Consider the following 20,757-nt stretch of genomic DNA (forward strand, 5'->3'; position numbering starts at 1 on the left):
GAACGGGATAGAAAACAAATAATAAACAAACAAGAGTTGCACAAACCAGGTACAGATAGGAGAAATCTGCTAAATAGGTAAGGCTCAATAATAGCAATGATACGTGATATTGATTTTAAGCTATTTTCTACTAGTTGGACAGACAGAGACTAGGCTTGCCACCTGGTTCCATGTCTATAAATAAACAGTGCTCAATCATTATAAACATTGAATCTATAATAATAAAATGCTAAGCGCGCATGCGCACTAAAAAAAAAACGTGTTCCCTGAGATGTCCCGAAAATACGAGTGCGCATGCGCGCCTACAACGTCACCACAGCCTGCTCTCCGTCTCCACCTCGCGCCGCTGCAGGCCCCACACTCGCAACTCACACATCCGCTGCAGCCTAGCAACTCCGACCACAACCTTCCACCCTCAACCGCCTATGCCGGCTCAGGCTGGCGCGTTGAGGAGTCGGAATGCAGACCCGGAAGAGCGAAGGAAGCCTCACACTGAGCAACTTCTGCCACGGTCCCGGGTTCCTCTAAGCCTACCCTTCTCGCGGTCTGGCCGGCTACCTTAGTCCTTTGCCGCCGCCGCAACCCCCTTCCCTTCCCTACCCGCGGTCGACAAAACTCTTGCCTCCAGCAGCCGACACAGCACTGTAAACACGCTGCTGCGCGGACTCTACTGCCTTCATTTGCTCTTCCGTTTCTCTGATGACGTCATCAGGGACATGGAAGAGCAAATCGGGGCAGTAGAGGCCGCGAAACAACGTGTTTACAGTGCTGCAGCGGCTGCTGGAGGCAAGAGGTTTGTCGACCGCGGGAAAGGAAGGGGGTGGCGGCGGTGGCAAGGGACTAGGGGAGCTGGCCAGACCGCGAGAAGAGAAAATCGCGTGGGCCACGAAGAGACAAGGAGGAACTGGGAAGAAGGAAGAGGGAAAGGGGCCTGCTTTGGGGTAAGGGTGTGCTTGGAGGCACACAGCTTTGCTTGGGGGGGGGAGACAGAAGGGGGGCCACGGAGAGACAGGGAGGAACTGGAGCTGGAGAGGGAAAGGGGCCTGCTTTGGGGAAGGGCTGTGCTTGGAGGCAGACAGCTTTGCTTTGGGGGGAGACAGAAGGGGGGGCCACGGAGACACAGTCAGGGAGGAACTGGAGGGCCAGAGGGAAAGGGGTCTGCTTTGGGGGAGGGGTGTGCTGGGAGGTAGATAGCTTTGCTTGGGGGGGAAAAAAATGGGGGGCCACGGAGAGACAGTCAGGGAGGAATTGGAGGGGTAGAGGGAAAGGGGTCTGCTTTGGGGGGGAGGGGTGTGCTGGGAGGCAGACAGCTTTGCTTGGGAGGGGAGACAGAAGGGGGACCACGGAGACACTGTCAGGGAGGAATTGGCAGGGTAGAGGGAAAGGGAGCTGCTTCGAGGGGGCAGATCATTTTGCTTAGGGGGGGAAGACAGAAGGGGGGCTACGGAGAGACAGGGAGGAACTGGAGGGGGAGAGGGAAAGGGGGCTGTTTTCTAGCACCCGTTAATGTAACGGGCTTAAATACTAGTACATAAATAAATAATTTTTAATTGCTTCAATGCTGATTTTCATTTTTGTGCTGTATTTAAACATTCAAAAGCTTCTGCATGTCTTGGTCCCACATCAGCAATAACCTGTTGGTTGTTATCAGTTTCTTATTACTCTTGTTTCTTGTCTTGATTCCACAGTTTCATCATCTGTTATGATCTGATACCCTGGATCATTAGCGTCACTACATATCCATTCGCTGACATTCTCTACATCACAATTGGAGCAGCTGGAAACCCGTAGAACATCCTTTGTGATGTTTTTAAGGACATTATCATCTTTTCCATCACCATGTTTTTCTGATTTGTTTAGAATAATGTTCCATGCATTTTTTAGGGTTTGATTTTTAACTGATTTCCAATCACCAACAACCATGTATAAACAATCTTTTATATTCAGTTCTTTTATGAATCGGATCATACCACATTCATCATCAATATCAACCAATAGAAGTTTCTGTAACAATTGTTTCCTGTAAAGTCATTTCAAGGAAACGATAACTCCTTGATCCATTGGCTGCATTACAGATGTCACATTTGGAGGAAGAAAAAGCACTTTGAATCCACCTTCCTCTCGCTCTAAGCTTTCAGCCGTAGGATGCGATGGTGCATTATCTAACAATAAAATTATGTTTCCTTCTTTTCCTGTATGAAACTGGAATCTTTTCACTTCCAGTATGAAGCAGTTCGTACAAGTCGAGGGAAATTTCACAATTCATCTAGGCTTTCTTTTGGCTTCTGTATAACAGTGGGAGCTTATGCACATTTTTGAAAGTACAAGGGTTTTTAGATTTACCAATTAATAACTCCAACTTATGACTTCCAGTTGTATTTCCCCCACCAAAAGTGTGACACATTCTTTGGATGACTTGAACCCAGGAGCTGACAGTTCCTTATGACTAACCAGAGATTTACTGAGAAGTGATTTCCAATTTAGACCCGTTTCGTCTGCATTATAGACACAATATCATTAAATTGGATAAGAAAGTCATTAGCTGCTAGTAAATTTGCAGAAAGTTTTTTACCATGAATTTCAATCTGCCTGATTATGTGGCCATATTTAAAATTTTGAAGACACCGAGTGCTGGCTTTGAATTCAGAATCCCCATGAAATTGCTGATTGAAAACATTGCCTTATCTCAGGACAATCAGGCAACATATTCTCACGTATGGGTGACGTCATCTACGGAGCCCCGATGAGGACAGCTGCACAAGCAATCTTGCTTGAAGAACTTTGGAAAGTTTGCGACTACTGCAACGCACATGCGCGAGTGCCTTCCTGCCCAACGCAGGACGTGTGTCTCCTCAGTTCTAGTTTTTCTGTGGAGTTAAGAAGTTCACTACTTCGACATTCTATATGATCGACTAAGTGCCTTCCAGCGCGTGTTATTTTTGCCTTTGGTTTTCTCTTTCTTTTCACTTTCTTTGAATTAAAAAAAAATTACTTTTTTTTCTTGTTTTTGTCTGTTTTTTCATGACGGTGCCTTGTCCATTGCCTCAGCCCTTGGACTTTAATTTGGCTGAGGCGATATTTCCACCCATGTCCCAGCCGCATACCGGGTTTAAAAAGTGTAGCCGGTGTCAGCGCGCAATTTCCATCACAGATCCACACAACTGGTGTATCCAGTGTCTGGGCCCAGACCACTGTGTGGAGTCCTGTGAGTGCTGTGCTACCTACAAAGAAGATCCTTGAAGAACTCAAAGATTCAACAGAGTAAAATCTTCAGTGATATGGATCAGACTCCTGCGAAGACATTGACTTTGGCCTCGACATCAGCTAAGCCTGCTTCTTTGACCAAGTCATCGTCTTCGGGGAAGGCATCGACATTGATAGCATCGACATCACCGAATGTGTCGATGTGGATGTTACCAATAGGTAAATTATTTAAGAAGCTACCAGCTTCCCAGCCAGAGTCTCAGGCCATTCAGGCATCGAGCCTAGTCGTGCTGGCCATTTAGAGACCACTTATGAGGCTTGCCTCCAAGTCTCGAGGAGCATCATCATCGATGTCATCCTCAACGCAGCATCGGAAATACCATTGAACACACCTTCGGTATCGATGCATGATTTCAAAGAGATGCTTGATGCTCTCTTTAAGAGGGAGTTTGCTAAAATTATTCCCACATTGACACCTCTAGTTGCAGTCCAGCCTGAGCAACGCTCTGTACCACTGTAAGGTGTTGAGACCTCGATGTTGCCTCAATGTTGTTCATCATCATTGAGCCATGGTTCACAGCATTGATCATTGAGACATCGATCTACTCTAAGACAACAATCTCCACTGAAGTGTTCTTCGTCTCCATCGAGACAGCATCAGTCTTTGAAGCATCGCTTATTTTCGCCTCAGTGTCTAGCATCAGAAACCTCTCAATCATTCTCTTTAAAACGTTCAAGGCATAGGTCTCCTCTTTCGAAGCACCATGCCTCAGAACGTCAATAGCAGTCGAGGCATGGGTCCACTCATGCTACATCTCCACTTTCCACGTCAGGGAAGCAGATGTCTAAGTATAAACATAACTTAAGAACATAAGAAGTGCCATCTCCAGATCAGACATTCGGTCCATCTAGTCCGGCGATCCGCACACGCGGAGGCCCTACCAGGTGTACACCTGGCGTAATTTTTAGTCACCTATATCCTTCTATGCCTCATAAGAACATAAGACATAAGAAGTTGCCTCCGCTGTGTCAGACCAGAGGTTCATCGCACCCAGCAGTCCGCATCCGCGGCAGCCCAGCAGGTCTATGACCTGTCCGGTGTTCCTTGACATAGCCCTAAGATCCCCCTTTATCTTCTATCTATACTCTTCCTAACCTATCTCTACTTTTATCTGTACCCCTCTTCCTAACCTATCTCTACTTTTATCTGTACCCCTCAATACCCCTATCGTTCAAGAATTTATCCAATCCTTCTTTGAATCCCTATAGCGTGCTCTACCCTATCACAACCTCCGGGAGCGCGTTCCATGTGTCCACCACTCTCTGGATGAAGAAGAACTTCCTGGCATTGGTTCTAAACTTGTCTCTTTTCAGTTTCTCCGAGTGCCCCCTTGTGCTTGTGATTTCCCATAGTCTGAAGAATCTGTCCCTGTCTACCTTCTCTGTCTTTCATGATTTTGAAGGTTTCTATCATGTCTCCTCTAAGTCTGCGCTTTTCCAGGGAGAAGAGCCCCAGCCTTTCTAACCTATCAGTGTATGAAAGGTTTTTCATACCTCTTATCATTTTCGTTGCTCTCCTCTGGACCCTCTCAAGTATCGCCATGTCCTTCTTGAGGTACGGAGACCAATACTGGACAAAGTACTCCAGGTGCGGGCGCACCATTGCATGATACAGCGGCATGATAACTTCCTCCGTCCTCGTCATGATACCCTTCTTAATGATACCCAACATTCTGTTTGCTTTCTTAGAGGCTGTTGCACACTGTGCCGATGATTTCATTGTTGTATCCACCAGCACACCCAAGTCCTTTTCAAGGTTACTTTCCCCTAGCAAGCATCTTTTACCTGCACGTTTTGCTAAAAGAAAACGTTCCGTGTCACCTGCTCCTTCTTCGCCGCAGCGTTCTAGACCACAATATTCTTCTGTGCATGAAGATTCAGACATTTACTTCCAGTATGGTCTGGCAGCTTCACCTTCTTGCTCAGTACCAGAAGGTTCGCCAATAGAGGGTTCCCCTCGTTCTACCCCTCAGAGAGAAACCTCACCGTCTGAGCCAGTACATTTTACTCAGTTTCTTCACCAAATGAGTAAAGACCTTAACATTGCTCTGGAATCTGATTCCAAATATACAAAAGAGTATTTGGAGGAACTGGAGCTTTCTTATCCTCCTAAGGAGTCACTTAAGCTGCCTTTGAATGGCATCCTTAAGCATACTTTTAGAAAAAATTTGGATACTCCATACTTTGTTACAGCAGTTCCTGCTAAACTGGACTCTCGTTACAAGATGGTTCAATGTAAGGGATTTGAGAAACCACAGCTTTCACACCAATCCTTGGTGGTGGAATCCTTCCTGAAGAAATCCAATCCTTCAAAGGTGTATGCTACATTTCCCCCTGGGAGAGAGGGTAGAACCATGGACAAATTTGGTCGTAGATTGTATCAAAATTCCATGATGATAAATCAAATTTTGAATTATAATTTTGTCTTCACTTCATATTTGAAATATTGGGTCAAGACCATGCCATCTTTTTTCAAATATATACCTACTCATCAGATATCTGAATTTAAACACATGCATCGTACTCGCTCGCAAATTCGTGTGCATATGGTACAAGCAGCATTCGATGCATTTGAGATGACTTCAAGTGTCACAGCATTTTCAGTGGCCATGCGGCAGCTGGCGTAGTTACAAATTGTGGATATGGATCCTAACCTTCAAGACAGATTGGCGAACATCCCCTGTCTTGGAGACGAACTTTTTGGAGAATCTATTGAGGCTGCCACCAAAAAATTATCCGAACATGAAGTCTTTTGCTACTTTACTTCGTCCTAAGCCCAAACCTTTTGCTTCCCAGGGATTTAAACCTTCTACCTCTTATCAGAGGCGTTATTTCCTAAGTCTGCACCATAGTGCAGTTATTTCCTAAGTCAGACCACCACAGATGAAACAACGGAAACCTCAAACACCAGCAATGGCCAAGCCTGTTCGACCATCTCAGCCAGATCATAACTTAAATCACTATGTCTATGTCTCCTACTCTTCCCATCAGAAGTCGTCTTCTCCATTTCTATCACCGATGGGAACTTTAAACTTCCTATCTCCGAGTGCTCGCAATCATCATTTCTTGCAGATTCCACCAGATCACCCACCAAGAGAGTGTCCTTCAAATTCGTCCCAGACCTCTCTTCATCTTCAGGAAGTACAAGCTCTGCTAGCTCTCAATGCCGAGAGAGTTCCCCTGGAACAACAAAGCATGGGATTTCACTCCCGTTACTTCCTTGTCCCAAAGAAGACAGGAGGTCTTTGACCAATATTGGATCTCAGAGCTCTCAACAAATTTCTTGTCAAAGAAAAGTTTTGGATGCTCTCTATGGCGTCCTTGTATCTCCTTCTGGATCACAACAATTGGTTATGTTCTCTGGATCTCAAGGAGGCTTACATTCCCATTCCCATTCATCCAGCCTCTCGAAAATCCCTCAGATTTCAGGTGGGAAATCATTATTATCAATACAAAGTGCTACCTTTCGGCCTGGCATCTCTCAGTTTTCACCAAGTGCCTGGTGGTAGTAGCAGCAGCCTTATGAAGTCATAGACTCCAGGTTTTCCCATATCTGGACGGCTGGTTCATAAAAGATCCCATGTCTAGGGGGGTTACTGGCGACCCAACAGACTATTTGGTTCCTGTAAAATTTAGGTTTCAAAATCAATTTTCCCAAATCTCAGCTGCAGCCCTCTCAAACTCTGCAGTTCATTCGAGCTCTATTAGACACTGTGCAACTCAGAGCATTCCTTCCTCAGCAGCGTCAGGATACACTTTGCCAAAAAGTCTCAATGCTCACTTCACTCTCAGCGAGACACATGATGGTTCTCTTAGGTGACATGGCCTCTACAGTTCACGTAACTCCTTTTGCCAGACTTCACCTTAGAGTTCCTCAGTGGACCCTGGCTTCTCAATGGTCACAAGCTTCCAACCATCTCTCTCGGCACATTATAGTGATATCTTCTGTATGGCAATCTCTTCAATGGTGGGTACTCTCATTCAATCTTTCCAGAGGTTTGCTATTCCAAATGCCCGCTCACCAGAAGGTCCTCACAACATATTCTTCAACCTAAGCTTGGGGATCTCATCTCGACAGTCTCCGTACTCAAGGGCATTGATCAGCCACAGACCATCAAAATCATATAAATCTGTTGGAACTCAGAGCGATCTTCAATGCTCTCAAAGCTTTTCAGCATCTTTTTCATGATCAAGTGGTGCTTATCCGTACAGCCATGTACTACGTGAACAAGCAGGGTGGAACGGGATCCCTTCTACTTTGCAAGGAAGCCAAGAAGATCTGGACTTGGGCAATCCCTCACAACATTTTTCTGAGGGCTGTCTATATTCAAGGAGAGAAAAATTCACTAGCGGACAAATTGAGTCATCTCCTGCAACCTCACGAATGGACACTCAATTTTCTGTCTCCATCACATTTTTTCTCAGTGGGGGGACTCCTCAGATAGATCTTTTTGTGTCTCCCCACAACAACAAACTGCCCCAGTTCTGTTCCAGAATATACTCTCCTCACTGCCTGGAGGCAGAAACCTGGAATGGACGAACAAGTTCCTTTATGCGTTTCCTCCATTTCCTCTTATTCTCAAGACACTTGTCAAACTCAAACACGAGCATGCCATCATGATTCCGATAGCTCCTCGGTGGCCCAGACAACCTTGGTTCTCCCTTCTCCTTCAGCTCAGCAGCAGGGAGTTTTTCCGTCTGCTTACACATTCATGGTTCTCTTCTTCATCCCCACCTGCAGTCTCTATATCTGACAGCCTGGTTCCTCTCAACTTGATATCACACATTCATAAGAACATAAGAATTGCTGCTGCTGGGTCAGACCAGTGATCTATCGTGCCCAGTAGTCCACTCCTGCGGTGGCCCCTAGGTCAAATACCAGTGCCCTAACTGAGACAGCTTCCGGAAGAGCGTTCCAGTTTTCCACCATTCTCTGGGTGAAAAAGAACTTTCTTACATTTGTACGGAATCTATCCCCTTTTAACTTTAGAGAGTGCCCTCTCGTTCTCCCTACCTTGGAGAGGGTGAACAACTAGTCTTTATCTACTAAGACTATTCCCTTCATTATCTTGAACGTTTCAATCATATCCCCTCTGTCTCCTCTTTTCAAGGGAGAAGAGGCCTAGTTTCTCTCTCTCTCGCTTTATCACAACTCCTCCAGCCCCTTAACCATTTTAGTCGCGCTTCTATGGACCCTTTTGAGTAGTACTGTGTCCTTCTTCAAGTACGGTAACCAGTGCTGGAAGCAGTATTCCAGGTGGGGTCACACCATGGCCTGGTACAGCATTTCAAGCCATTGCGGGAGGCAGCAGGCACCGAAAGAAGGGAGAGCGTTGAGGCGAGGAGAGAGAAGGAAAGCGGAGGAGCAGCGAGGGAGAAGTCAGGCAGACAGCGTGGGGTAGCAGCGAGAGGAAGCTCCGCCCACCCTCCAGCGTCACATCAGCGTCAGCAAGCCCGGACTCCCCCTTAAAAGGGGGGAAACCGGCAACAGGGCAGCGTTTCAAGCCAGTGTGGGAGGCAGCAGGCACCGGAAGAAGGGAGAGCGGAGAGGCGAGGAGAGAGAAGGAAAGCGGAGGAGCAGCAAGGGAGAAGGCAGGCAGACAGCGTGTGGTAGCGGCGAAAGGAAGCTCCGCCCATCCCCCCGCATCACAGCAGCGTCAGCAAACCCAGACTCCCCTTAAAAGGGGGGGAGCCAACGGCACACAGCCGTTCAGCACACGGCAAAGGCGAGCAGCTAAGGCGCCTTAGCAAGAGCGCCTTTGCGAAGGGCCTTGAGAAGGGCCGAGCAAAGACAGCCAAGGACTCCAGAACATCAGAGAACAGCAGATGAACTTCAATGTGGGGAAATGCAAGGTCATGTATTTAGGGAAAAAGAACCCGATGTTCAGCTACCAAATGGGGGGGTTAGTATTAGAGGGAAGTAACCTTGAAAGAGATTTGGGTGTGCTGTTGGACACAACATTGAAGCCATCGGCACAATGTGCAGCAGCCTCGAAAAAGGCAAACAGAATGTTGGGTATTATTAAGAAGGGTATTACAACCAGAACGAAAGAAGTCATCCTGCGTTTGTATCGGGCAATGGTGCGCCCGCACCTGGAGTATTGGGTCCAGTATTGGTCACCGTACCTTAAGAAGGATATGGCAATACTTGAGAGGGTCCAGAGGAGAGCGACACAAATGATTAAGGGCATGGAAAACCTTTCGTACACTGAAAGATTGGAGAGACTGGGGCTCTTCTCCCTGGAAAAGCGGAGACTCAGAGGAGACATGATAGAGACCTACAAGATCATGAAGGGCATAGAGAGAGTAGAGAGGGACAGATTCTTCAAACTTTCAGAACATAAAAGAACAAGAGGGCATTCGGAAAAGTTGAAAAGGGACAGATTCAAAACGAATGCTAGGAAGTTTTTCTTTACCCAGTGTGTGGTGGACACCTGGAATGCGCTTCCAGAGGGCGTAATAGGGCAGAGCACAGTACTGGGGTTCAAGAAAGGATTGGACAATATCCTGCTGGAAAAAGGATAGAGGGGTATAGATAGAGGATTACTGCACAGGTCCTGGACCTGTTGGGACGCCGCATGAGCGGACTGCCGGGCACGATGGACCTCAGGTCTGACCCAGCAGAGGCATAGCTTATGTTCTTCTTATGAAGAAGTGAGCACACGCATAAGGAGAGCATACACACAAGAGCACACACAAAATAAAACACACAATAAGACACACACAAGACAGGGAAGGATAAAGAAGCAGCAGGCTCCAGGGACAAGAAAAAGGCCCAAGAGAGGACAACTGACCCACAAAGCAAAAAGCGGCAGAAGAAGTAGGCAGGAAAGAGCCAAGCACAGGAGAGAGCACATGCACGCACGCAAAAGACAGAGGAGAGTGCACCTAGTGGACTGAAAAGAAAGAGTAATGGAAGCAGCAAGAACCTGGAGGAGCTTCCCAGTTTACTGCACGGAGTGTCATATGTACGACTACCTCCCCTCAGGAAGGCAGGTGTACGTATGCAGTCGATGTCGGGAACTGGAAAGCCTGAAGAAGGAAGTCAGTCGACTACAGTGCAGGGTTCAGGAGCTGGAGGGACTCCACATCTTGGAAGAACCGTTCGAGACAGCTGAAGACCCCACAAGAGAGAGCCACATCGAGGAGCAAGTAAGGGAGCTCGAGAGATTCATCGAGGAGGCCTACAGGAAGGTGGAAGAACAGGATCATCAGCAGCGCTGTAGCGAGGAAGCTACATCCACACGAGATGGAAGACAGGGACCAACAGATGGAAGACAGGAACCAACAGACACCAAGGATGAAGGACCTCATGTAAGAATCGAGCAAGCAGAGGGGGCGAAGACTCGCCAGTACCCTGAAAGAGAAGTACTGAACCACACCGAGGATACAGACTTGAGACTAGTGAGGAAGCTGAAGAAGGGGAAATCTGCAGTCATAGTGGGAGACTCAATCCTGAGTGAAGTGGACAGTCACGTAGCAGGAGGGAGAGTAGATCGGCTAGTGACCTGTCTCCCAGGAGCAAGAAGGAAGGACATCACTGACATAATCGAGAGGATCCTGGAAGGAGCAGAAACAGAAGAAACAGCAGTGATGTCAACAAATGATGTCAACAGGAGAAATTACAGCAGGACTACGCTAACTGAACAGTTCAAGATCCTAGGAAGGAAACTGAAGCTGAGGACACAGAAGATAGCATTCTCAGAGATTCTGCCAATACCAAGGGCAGACGTGAAGAGGCAGACAGAGCTACAAACAATAAACGCATGGTTGAGGAGATGGTGCGAAGAAGAGGGATTCCACTTTGTGAGGAACTGGACAACTTTTTGGGAGAAGAACAAGCTCTTCGGGAGGGACGGACTACACCTGAGCACGGCAGGAACGAGACTGCTAACAAACAACGTAAAGAGAGAAATAGAGCAGGCTTTAAACTAAGAAGAAGGGGAAAGCCGACAGTCGACCTGACGTCGACGGTTTGGGCAAGAGTATCCAAAGAAGATACTGAGCGGGAAAAATGCTGGGAACAAGCAAAAGACGAACAACATGAGTCCAAGGAGCAAGAGAAACTGATGAACAATAAGTAGGGCAAACAGAAAGAGCTAGAGCAGTGGTCTCAAACTCGCAGCCCGGGTGCCACATGCGGCCCGCCAGGTCCTATTTTGAGGCCCTCGGTATGTTTATCATAATCACAAAAGTAAAATAAAACAGTTTCTTGATCATATGTCTCTTTAGCTTTAAATGACAATATTATTCTTAAGACTTAGCCAAAAGGAAAGATTTATAAACTAGTATAGAGTTTTACTTCATGCAAAATTGTCATTTCTTTAATAAGACATTAACTATTTTTTCTGAGGCCCTCCAAGTATGTACAAATCCAAAATGTGGCCCTGTAAAGGGTTTGAGTTTGAGACCACTGAGCTAGAGGAACAGGAGAAATCAAAAAAATCAGGTTGCGGACGAAAAAATGTGCCAAAAAAAGAGGAAGAAAGGAGCAGAAATCTGAGACTGGCAGCTCATAAAGGGGTTGGCAAGAGGAATAAAACACAAGGAAAACCAGCAGGGAAAAGAAAAGACCAGGACTTAAATTGCTTGTACGCGAATGCAAGGAGCCTAAAGACCAAAATGGGAGAACTAGAAGTCACAGCCCAAAATGGAATCACGGAAACATGGTGGAATGAGGATAACAAATGGGACATAGTAATGCCAGGGTACAAACTCTATAGAAGAGACAGGACTCACAAGAAGGGTGGAGGAATAGCACTATACATAAAAGACACCATTCACTCGACCAGAGTGGATATGGAAACAAAGGCAGAAGGATTGGAATCATTATGGGTTAAATTACCAGGAAGGAATGGTTTTGACATAAAATTGGGACTGTACTATTGTCTGCCTGGACAAACAGAAGCAAGCGACAAAGAACTGGCAGCAGAATTGAGGCGGGAATGCAAAAACGGGAACGTGATGGTAATGGGGGATTTTAACTATCCCAGGATAGAAACATAGAATATGACGGCAGAAAAGGGCCTACGGCCCAACAAGTCTACCCACTCAAATAACCCTCCCCTCTAAGTTCCTCTTTGAAGTGAGCCCACGTGTTGATCCCATTTGAGGCCAGTAACGTGACTGATTTTAAGATCAACTACCTGAAGTGGAAGATTATTCCAACGTCTACCACTCTTTCGGTGAAGAAGTACTTCCTAGTGTCACCATGGAATCTCCCTCCCCTGATTTTCAGCGGATGCCCCCTTATTGCCGTAGGGCCTGTAAGGAAGAAGATATCTTCTTCCACCTCAATGCGGCCAGTAACGTATTTGAACGTCTCTATCATGTCACCCCTCTCTCTGCGTTCCTCGAGAGAGTAAAGGTGCAACCTACCTAGTCGTTCTTCATAAGGGACATCCTTGAGCCCTGAGACCATCTTGGTGGCCAATCATTGAACTGATTCCATTCTTAGCACATCCTTCCGATAGTGTGGCCTCCAAAACTGTACACAGTACTCCAGATGTGGTCTCACCATGGACCTGTACAGCGGCATCACCACCTCGGGCCTTCGGCTGACAAAGCTTCTCCGGATGCAACCCAGCATTTGTCTAGCTTTAGATGAGGCTTTCTCCACCTGATTGGCTGCCTTCATATCTTCACTAATGATTACTCCCAGGTCTCGTTCTGCCACAGTTCTGGTCAAGGTCTCACCATTCAGAGTGTAGGTTCTGCATGGGTTTCTGCCACCAAGGTGCATTATCTTACACTTTTTGGCATTAAAATTTAGCTGCCAAAGAGTAGACCAGTGTTCCAGAACAAGTATGTCCTGTGTCATAGCGTCGGGCATGGTATCTCCGCTCACTATGTTGCACAATTTAGCATCATCGGCAAATAATGCAATTTTCCCCAGAAGTCCCTGAGGCAGATCTTGTATGAAGATATTAAAAAGGATTGGGCCCAGGACCGAGCCCTGCGGTACTCCACTGTGCACTTCCGACTTTTCAGAGGGGGTACCGTTTACCACCACCCTCTGATGTCTACCACTGATAGACTGGAGTATTGGAAACTCAAACTGTGTGAGGGAAACAGAATTCCTAGAGGCTGTGAGGGACTGTTTTATGGAACAGCTTGTCAAGGAACCAACGAGAGGGAATGCCACTCTCGACCTAATCCTCAACGGGCTAGGGGGACCTGCAAAGGAAGTGGAAGTAGTAGGACCACTAGGAAACAGTGATCACAACATGATCCAGTACAAATTAGTGAAGGAACATCAAAAGGGAAGAGAACCACGGTGACAACGCTCAACTTCAAGAAAGGGAATTATGATGCTATGAGAGCAATGGTGAAAAAAACCCTCAGAAACAGCTCAAGGAAAACTGAAACCGTGGAGCAAGCCTGATCCCTATTCAAGGACACAGTGCAAGAAGCACAACATATGTACATCCCCAGATTTAGAAAAGGGTGCAAAAAAAATCGAACAAAAAACCCAGTATGGATAACGAATGAAGTGAAGAAAGCGAAAGGAGACAAGAAAAAATTGTTCCGGAAATGGAAAAAGGACCAAACCGGGGAAAACTGGAAGGAACACAGGAAATGCCAAAAAAAATGTCATCGAGTGGTTAGGAGAGCGAAAAGGGAATACAAAAAAAGACTAGCCAGGGAGGCAAAAAATTTCAAATCGTTCTTCAGATACGTTAAAGGGAAGCAACCGGCGAGGGAGGAAATAGGACCGTTGGATGATGGAGACAGAAATGGAGTGATAAAGGAGGAAAAAGAGGTAGCTGATAGGTTAAACAAGTTCTTCTCATCAGTCTTCACAAGCGAGGACACATCCAGTGTACCAGAACCTGAAGAGATCTTCAATGGAGACCAAGAAGAAAAACTGTTGACAATAGAGGTGAGCCATGAGGATGTCCTCCAACAGATAGATAGAGTGAAAAGCGACAAATCACCAGGCCCGGACGGAATCCACCCAAGGGTACAAAAAGAACTAAGAAATGAAATAGCGAAAATACTTCAACGAGTTTGCAACCTATCCTTGAAAACTGGCGAGATCCTGGAGGACTGGAAGATAGCAAATGTTACACCTATCTTTAAAAAAGGGATCGAGAGGAGACCCGGGAAACTACAGGCCGGTAAGTCTGACATCGGTTCCGGGCAAAATGGTAGAAGCACTGGTAAAGGACAGCATCTGTGAGCACATAAAAAAAAATGGACTAATGAAAGCAAGCCAACATGGCTTCTGCAAAGGAAGATCGTGCCAAACAAACTTACTGCACTTCTTTGAGGGGGTAAAAACAGCCAGTTGGACAAAGGGGAACCCATAGACATCATTTATCTTGACTTCCAAAAGGCCTTTGACAAGGTACCCCATGAGCGGCTACTTAGGAAGCTGTGGAACCACGGGGTGGAAGGGGATATACACAGATGGGTTAAACACTGGTTGGCAGGCAGGAAGCAAAGGGTTGGAGTGAAGGGCCACTACTCGGACTGGAGGAGAGTCACGAGCGGAGTTCCGAAGGGGTCGGTACTCGGACCGCTGCTGTTCAATGTATTTATTAATGATCTAAAAACGGGGACGAAGTGTGAAGTTATAAAATTTGCGGATGACACTAAACTCTGTAGTAGGGTTAGAACTGTGGAAGAATGTGAGGACCTACAAAGGGACCTGAACAAACTGGAGGAGTGGGTGAATAAATGGCAGATGAACTTCAATGTAGGGAAATGCAAGGTCATGCATATATGGAAAAAGAACCCGATGTTCAGCTACCAAATGGGGGGATTAATACTAGAGGGAAGTAACCTTGAAAAAGACTTGGGTGTGCTGGTGGACACAGCAATGAAGTCAACGGCACAATGCGCAGCAGCCTCAAAGAGGCAAACAGAATGTTGGGTATTATTAAGAAGGGTATTACAACCAGAACGAAGGAAGTCATCATGCCGCTGTATCACGCGATGGTGCAACTGCATCTGGAATACTGTGTCCAATATTGGTTGCTGTACCTAAAGAAGGACATGGAGATACTTGAGAGGGTTCAGAGAAGAATGATAAGAATGATAAAAGGTTTGGAAAACCTTTCACACGCAGAGAGGCTAGAAATGCTGGGGCTCTTCACCCTGGAAAAGCGGAGACTCAGAGGAGACATGATGGAGACTTACAAGATCATGAAGGGCATAGAGAATGTGGAAAGGGACAGATTCTTCAGCCTATTGGGAACTACAAGAACAAGGAGGCATTCAGTGAAATTGAAAGGGGACAGGTTTAGAACCAATGCTAGGAAATTTTTCTTCACTCAGAGGGTGGTGGACACCTGGAATGCGCTTCCGGAGTTTGTCATAGGACAGAGTACATTAAGGGGACTCAAAGAGGAATTGGACAAGTTCCTGAAGGATACGGGATTTGAGGGATATAGATAGAGGTAGAGATAGGATCATGAAAGGATATAGATAGAAGAATAATGGGGATTGAAAGGTTTTAGACAAAGGATTGTAGTAGGATTTATGGTTCACTCAGCAGTTTTATAAACACGTTACGTCTCTGTTAAGTTGTCTAGGGAAAACCATAACCTCTTATCCAGATCCAAATATCATGGTCTATTTATACGACACAAAACCCAGGCTAATGAGAAATATCTTTATTATGAAAATAGAAAAATATAATTCACAAGCCAGCTGCAAAACCTAAATATTGTTCACAAAATATCTGATTACACAAATGAAACTCAGTACATAATTATCACAATCTAATGGTTAGACAATTGAGTAATTCTACTTGTTAAACACACACTAAACAATTCCTTAAAATAATAATCCCTGATTAGCAAATGATTATATTATCACTAATGGAGCTTTTCAACCCTTATCCTTTATCACAAGTGATCCTTATCTAACCCAGCTGTTAAGAGTGTAAATTCCGTAATCTCACCTTAGGATCAGCCGCTCAGGCGAAATTAGGTGGAAGGGAAAACTTCTTGGTAGCTTTGGAAGACGTCAGGAATCTTGTTGTTAAGGGTACACGTGTTGACAATCCTTGATGAGGCTATAAATCATCCGCAAACAAGTCCCATTCCGTGCTGAGTTCAGAGCCGTTTTAAAAGTCTGAATTTCTCTCTCTTAGGCAGAGAGTCACACGAGGTATCTTACAGGTCTAATTATTAAAAGAGAAAGTTTACATATAGAACATCTGTGAGAAGATCTGAGCTTCCTCGCACCTTATCACAGACTAACTAATTAATTAATTAGCCGTCTTTCTTGTATCTCATCAGATGACCTCCTCGGACCAATCCAGAAACAAAATTTGGATGAATAGCCTTTCTGTGGAAAGTATCATATAGGCTGGTAGACCCAGGGCCCTTAGACAGATAAGAACAGGATAATTTCTTCAAGATTCACAATGTTCCATTATGAAAGCACAGATAGATGTCCTTGCATAGCAACATTCTGGTACATACCCATAATGCATCAGGCAGAAACAGCGAAGCTGTGTACTTCTTTCTTCTTGCAAAATTCATGCTGGAAAGTTTCTTGTGCTCAGCAGAAAGATATCTTGAGAATGGTTCAGGCTTTGATGACATCAGGGAGGCCTAACCCACAGGTGTGAATGCGGAAATATCCCTACAGTATCACTTACAGGTCATGGGCCACCGCTGGAGCAGACTGCTGGGCACGATGAGACCCCTGGTCTGACCCAGCGGAGGCAACTTCTTATGTTCTTATGATAACCTCCTTTGATCTGTTCGTAATTCCCTTCTTAATCATTCCAAGCGTTCTGTTCACCCTTTTCGCTGCCGCGGTGCATTGCTCGGACAGCTTCATCGACTTGTCGACCTGTACTCCCAAGTCTCTTTCCTGGGGGGTCTCTCAGAATATTGCACCAGACATCCTGTATTCGTGTACAAGATTTTCCTTACCAACATGCATCACCTTACACTTGTCCACGTTAAACTTAATTTGCCATGTCGCAGCCCATTTCTCGAGCGTGTTTATGACCTGTTACAGGTCTTCGCAATCCTCTTACATCTTCACTACTCTGAATAACTTCGTATCGTCTGCAAATTTAATCTCCTCGCTCGTTGTTCCAATTTCCAGGTTGTTTATAAATATGTTGAAGAGCACAGGCTCAAGCACTGAACCCTGTGGCACTCCACTGGTGACGCTTTTCCAGTCTGAGTATTGTCCATTTATCCCCACTCTCTGTTTCCTATGCTCCAGCCAGTTTCTAATCCACATGAGTATTTCACCTTCGATTCCATGGCTCGCAGTTTTCCGAAGTAGTCGTTCATGCGGAACCTTGTCAAACACCTTCTGAAAATCCAGATATACAATGTCGACCGGGTCACCTTTATCCATCTGCCTGTTAACTCCCTCAAAAAAGTGCAGCAAGTTTGTCAAGCAAGATCTTCCTTTGCTGAAGCCGTGCTGGCTGGTTCTCATCAGATTGTGTCCGTCAAGGTGGTCAATGATGCAATCCTTTATCAGCGCCTCTACCATCTTTCCTGGTACCGAGATCAGGCTCACCGGTCTGTGGTTTCCCGGATCTCCCCTCAAACCATTCTTGAAGATTGGCGCAATGTTCGCCACTTTCCAGTCTTCTGGAATCCTTCCTGATTTGATCGACAGTTTTCTCAATCTGTAAAGGGCGTTTCTAAGGGACCAGCCGCCACTATCGAGAGCCCATCGATCCGATCCTGCCGGGTGTCTGAGCTCCGCCCCCCCCCCCCGCAATCCGCTGGGGAGAACAGCTGCTGCTTTTGAAAATAAGCAGAGGGACCAGCTGCCACTATTGGGAGCCCATTGACCCAATCCTGCCGGGTGTCTGAGCTCCGCCCCCCCCCCCCCGCAGTCCGCTAGAAAAAAGAACTGCCTGCTTTTAAATCCAAGCAGAGGGATCAGCCATTGCCACTACAGGGAGCCCATTGCCTTGTTCCTGGGATTAAGAACTGCCTGCCTGCTTATGTAACTGTTAGGCATATGTTGCCATCAGAGACATATATTTACTAGATGGCGATGTAACTGTTAGATGCATGTGTATTTGTTGGAGACTTAAATTAGGATAGCCTAGGAACTATAGAGGCTTGTGTTATCATCAAGACATACAGTTGCTAAATGCATGAGTAATTGGTAGATGCATGCGTAATTACTGGAGAATTGCATTAGAATTGCTTAATGAACTATATCCACTTGGGCCACCTTCAAAAACCACACCAATCCAATTAACAACCATACAAACGATAACTCAAGACTTTACAGGCATACCATTACACTGTTTGTGCTAGGCATAATACTTTACCCTGCAAACATGAATCTCCTGAGTTTACTGATCTGTCTGTTAATTGGCAACATCAAAGATGTTAACTCACTCCACCCACAATTACAATCAATCAACTACCCGGATCTATCAATTTTACACATCACTAACTCACAAGAAAACATAACAAATCACATTACTACTATCTCAAATAAAAGAAGACATCAACGAACACTTAAAAAAAGAATAAGGCAAGTAAAACCCATCAAAACCTCTACTGTTACCAAACCTATCCCATCCACATCTGTCCCCTGTGCATATCTTAATACTAGATCTGTCAGGAATAAAGCCTTCCTAATTAATGATTGGATCATCAACAAGCAAATAACCTGCCTTTTACTAAATGAAACATGGCTACTTTCAGAAAGATGATCCAATAATAATTGATCTCCTACCAGACAATTACAAAATCCTTATGCTTAACCGCGTGGGAAAAAAAGGAGGAGGATTAGCAATAATTCTTAAAGAAGGATTTGACTTTGAACTATTGGATTCCAAAATGACCGACCAATTAGAAATTTTAGCCTGTAAAATTAGCAACTTGCAACTAGAAGAATCCCTATCCTGCATATTATTCTTTGTCCCACCAAAAAGCTGGCCAAAAGCCAGAGAAAACTTCTGTGCATTCGTCCTAAACAATTCAATCGGTCCTTCTTACAATATCATCGCAGGAGACATAAACCTACACCTAGATGAAGTGGACAACACAAATGCGATAGAGTTTAAAACCTTTCTATCCCTACTCAATTACAACCTCCCTCTACCCACACAAACACATGAAAAAGGCCATCAATTGGATGTGGTAGCCATGTCCACAAAGGATATCCCAGACCCTGCTATCTCTCTACTTAAAGGCACCTGGAGTCATGATATCTGGTCTGACCATTTTACTTATTATTTCAAGCTATTCTGGTCTTATCATAAATCTAAAACACACCCAATGATAAAAAGAGAACATCACACAAGAGGCTATATTAATCCAAAAGAATTCTGGTCACAATATGAATTGCAAACAGAGATAGAAGAAGGAATCGATTTCTGGGATCACTGGATGACAACCAGCACATCTATTTTAAATAAAATCACCCCTATACGTAATAGCAAAAGCAATGCAAATAAATATAACAAATGGTTTGACACCGAACTTCTAAAAATGAAACAACTAGCTACACGACTGGAAAGAACTTGGAAATAAACAGGAGAACTAGAAGACCGTAACAACTGGAGAGCTAACATAAAAATCTACAAATAAATGATAAAAGACAAACGTAAAGCATTTTACTCCACAAAAATCAACTCATCTTGCAATGGTTCACAAGGAATCAATACAAATGAGCTATTCAACCTGATCACAAATTTATTTGACACCACTCGCCACACCTTACCCACAAACAACATTAACTACCCTCTGCAAATGACTTAGCTCTATACTTCGATTCTAAAATTAAAAACCTTAGAATCCATTGTTCAATAAATGACTCTTGTGATCATCAAATAGCTAACACCCAAGGAAATAATATACTGGCAGACATGATCTGGAACTCCTTTCAAGATTTAGAGTGGAATGATTATATCAGACTATATAACAAATACTCTAGATCCTATTGCGTTCTGGACTCATGCCCCCCCAGATATCATGAAAGCGGCACCTTTAGAATTTAAAGTATCGCTGATGTAATACCTGGCTTACAACCTAAAAAATGGGAAGTTCCTCTCTAATAATGGTCACATTATTATAACCCCAATTCTAAAAAATCGTAAAGTATCCTCAGCCCTAATATCCAACCACAGACCGGTAGCATCCATTCCGTTTATTGTAAAAATTATGGAGGGATTGGTACACACCCAACTGATGGGTTATCTTGATCAATTCTCTCTCCTCCATGAAACTCAATCCGGTTTCAGGCCGCTATTCAGTACGGAGACAGTAATTGCGGCTATCTTAGACAATTTGCACCTACTGTTTAGTAAGGGCCTTAATGCCTTGATTATGCAATTCGATATGAGTTCTGCCTTTGATCTAGTAGACCATATGAAACTGCTGCAATGCCTAGATGCTATTGGTATCTGGGATGAGGTGCTGAACTGGTTCCCTGGCTTTCTTATATCCCGCACCTATCGGGTACGTTTTAATTATGAGCTTTCCGACATCTGGAGCAATCCATCCGGTGTACCACAAGGTTCTCCACTTTCCCCATTGC

At 45.1% G+C, this 20,757-nt stretch overlaps 1 protein-coding gene across 3 annotated transcripts in view; it reads left to right on the top strand.

Moving 5' to 3' along the window:
- The window catches only part of SLCO2A1 (solute carrier organic anion transporter family member 2A1), an 887,587-nt gene that overhangs the window by 88,246 nt on the left and 778,584 nt on the right, over nucleotides 1-20,757 (top strand). The window lies entirely within an intron of this gene.

Source organism: Geotrypetes seraphini, chromosome 9 (assembly GCF_902459505.1).
Source record: "Geotrypetes seraphini chromosome 9, aGeoSer1.1, whole genome shotgun sequence".
Lineage (NCBI taxonomy): Eukaryota > Metazoa > Chordata > Amphibia > Gymnophiona > Dermophiidae > Geotrypetes > Geotrypetes seraphini.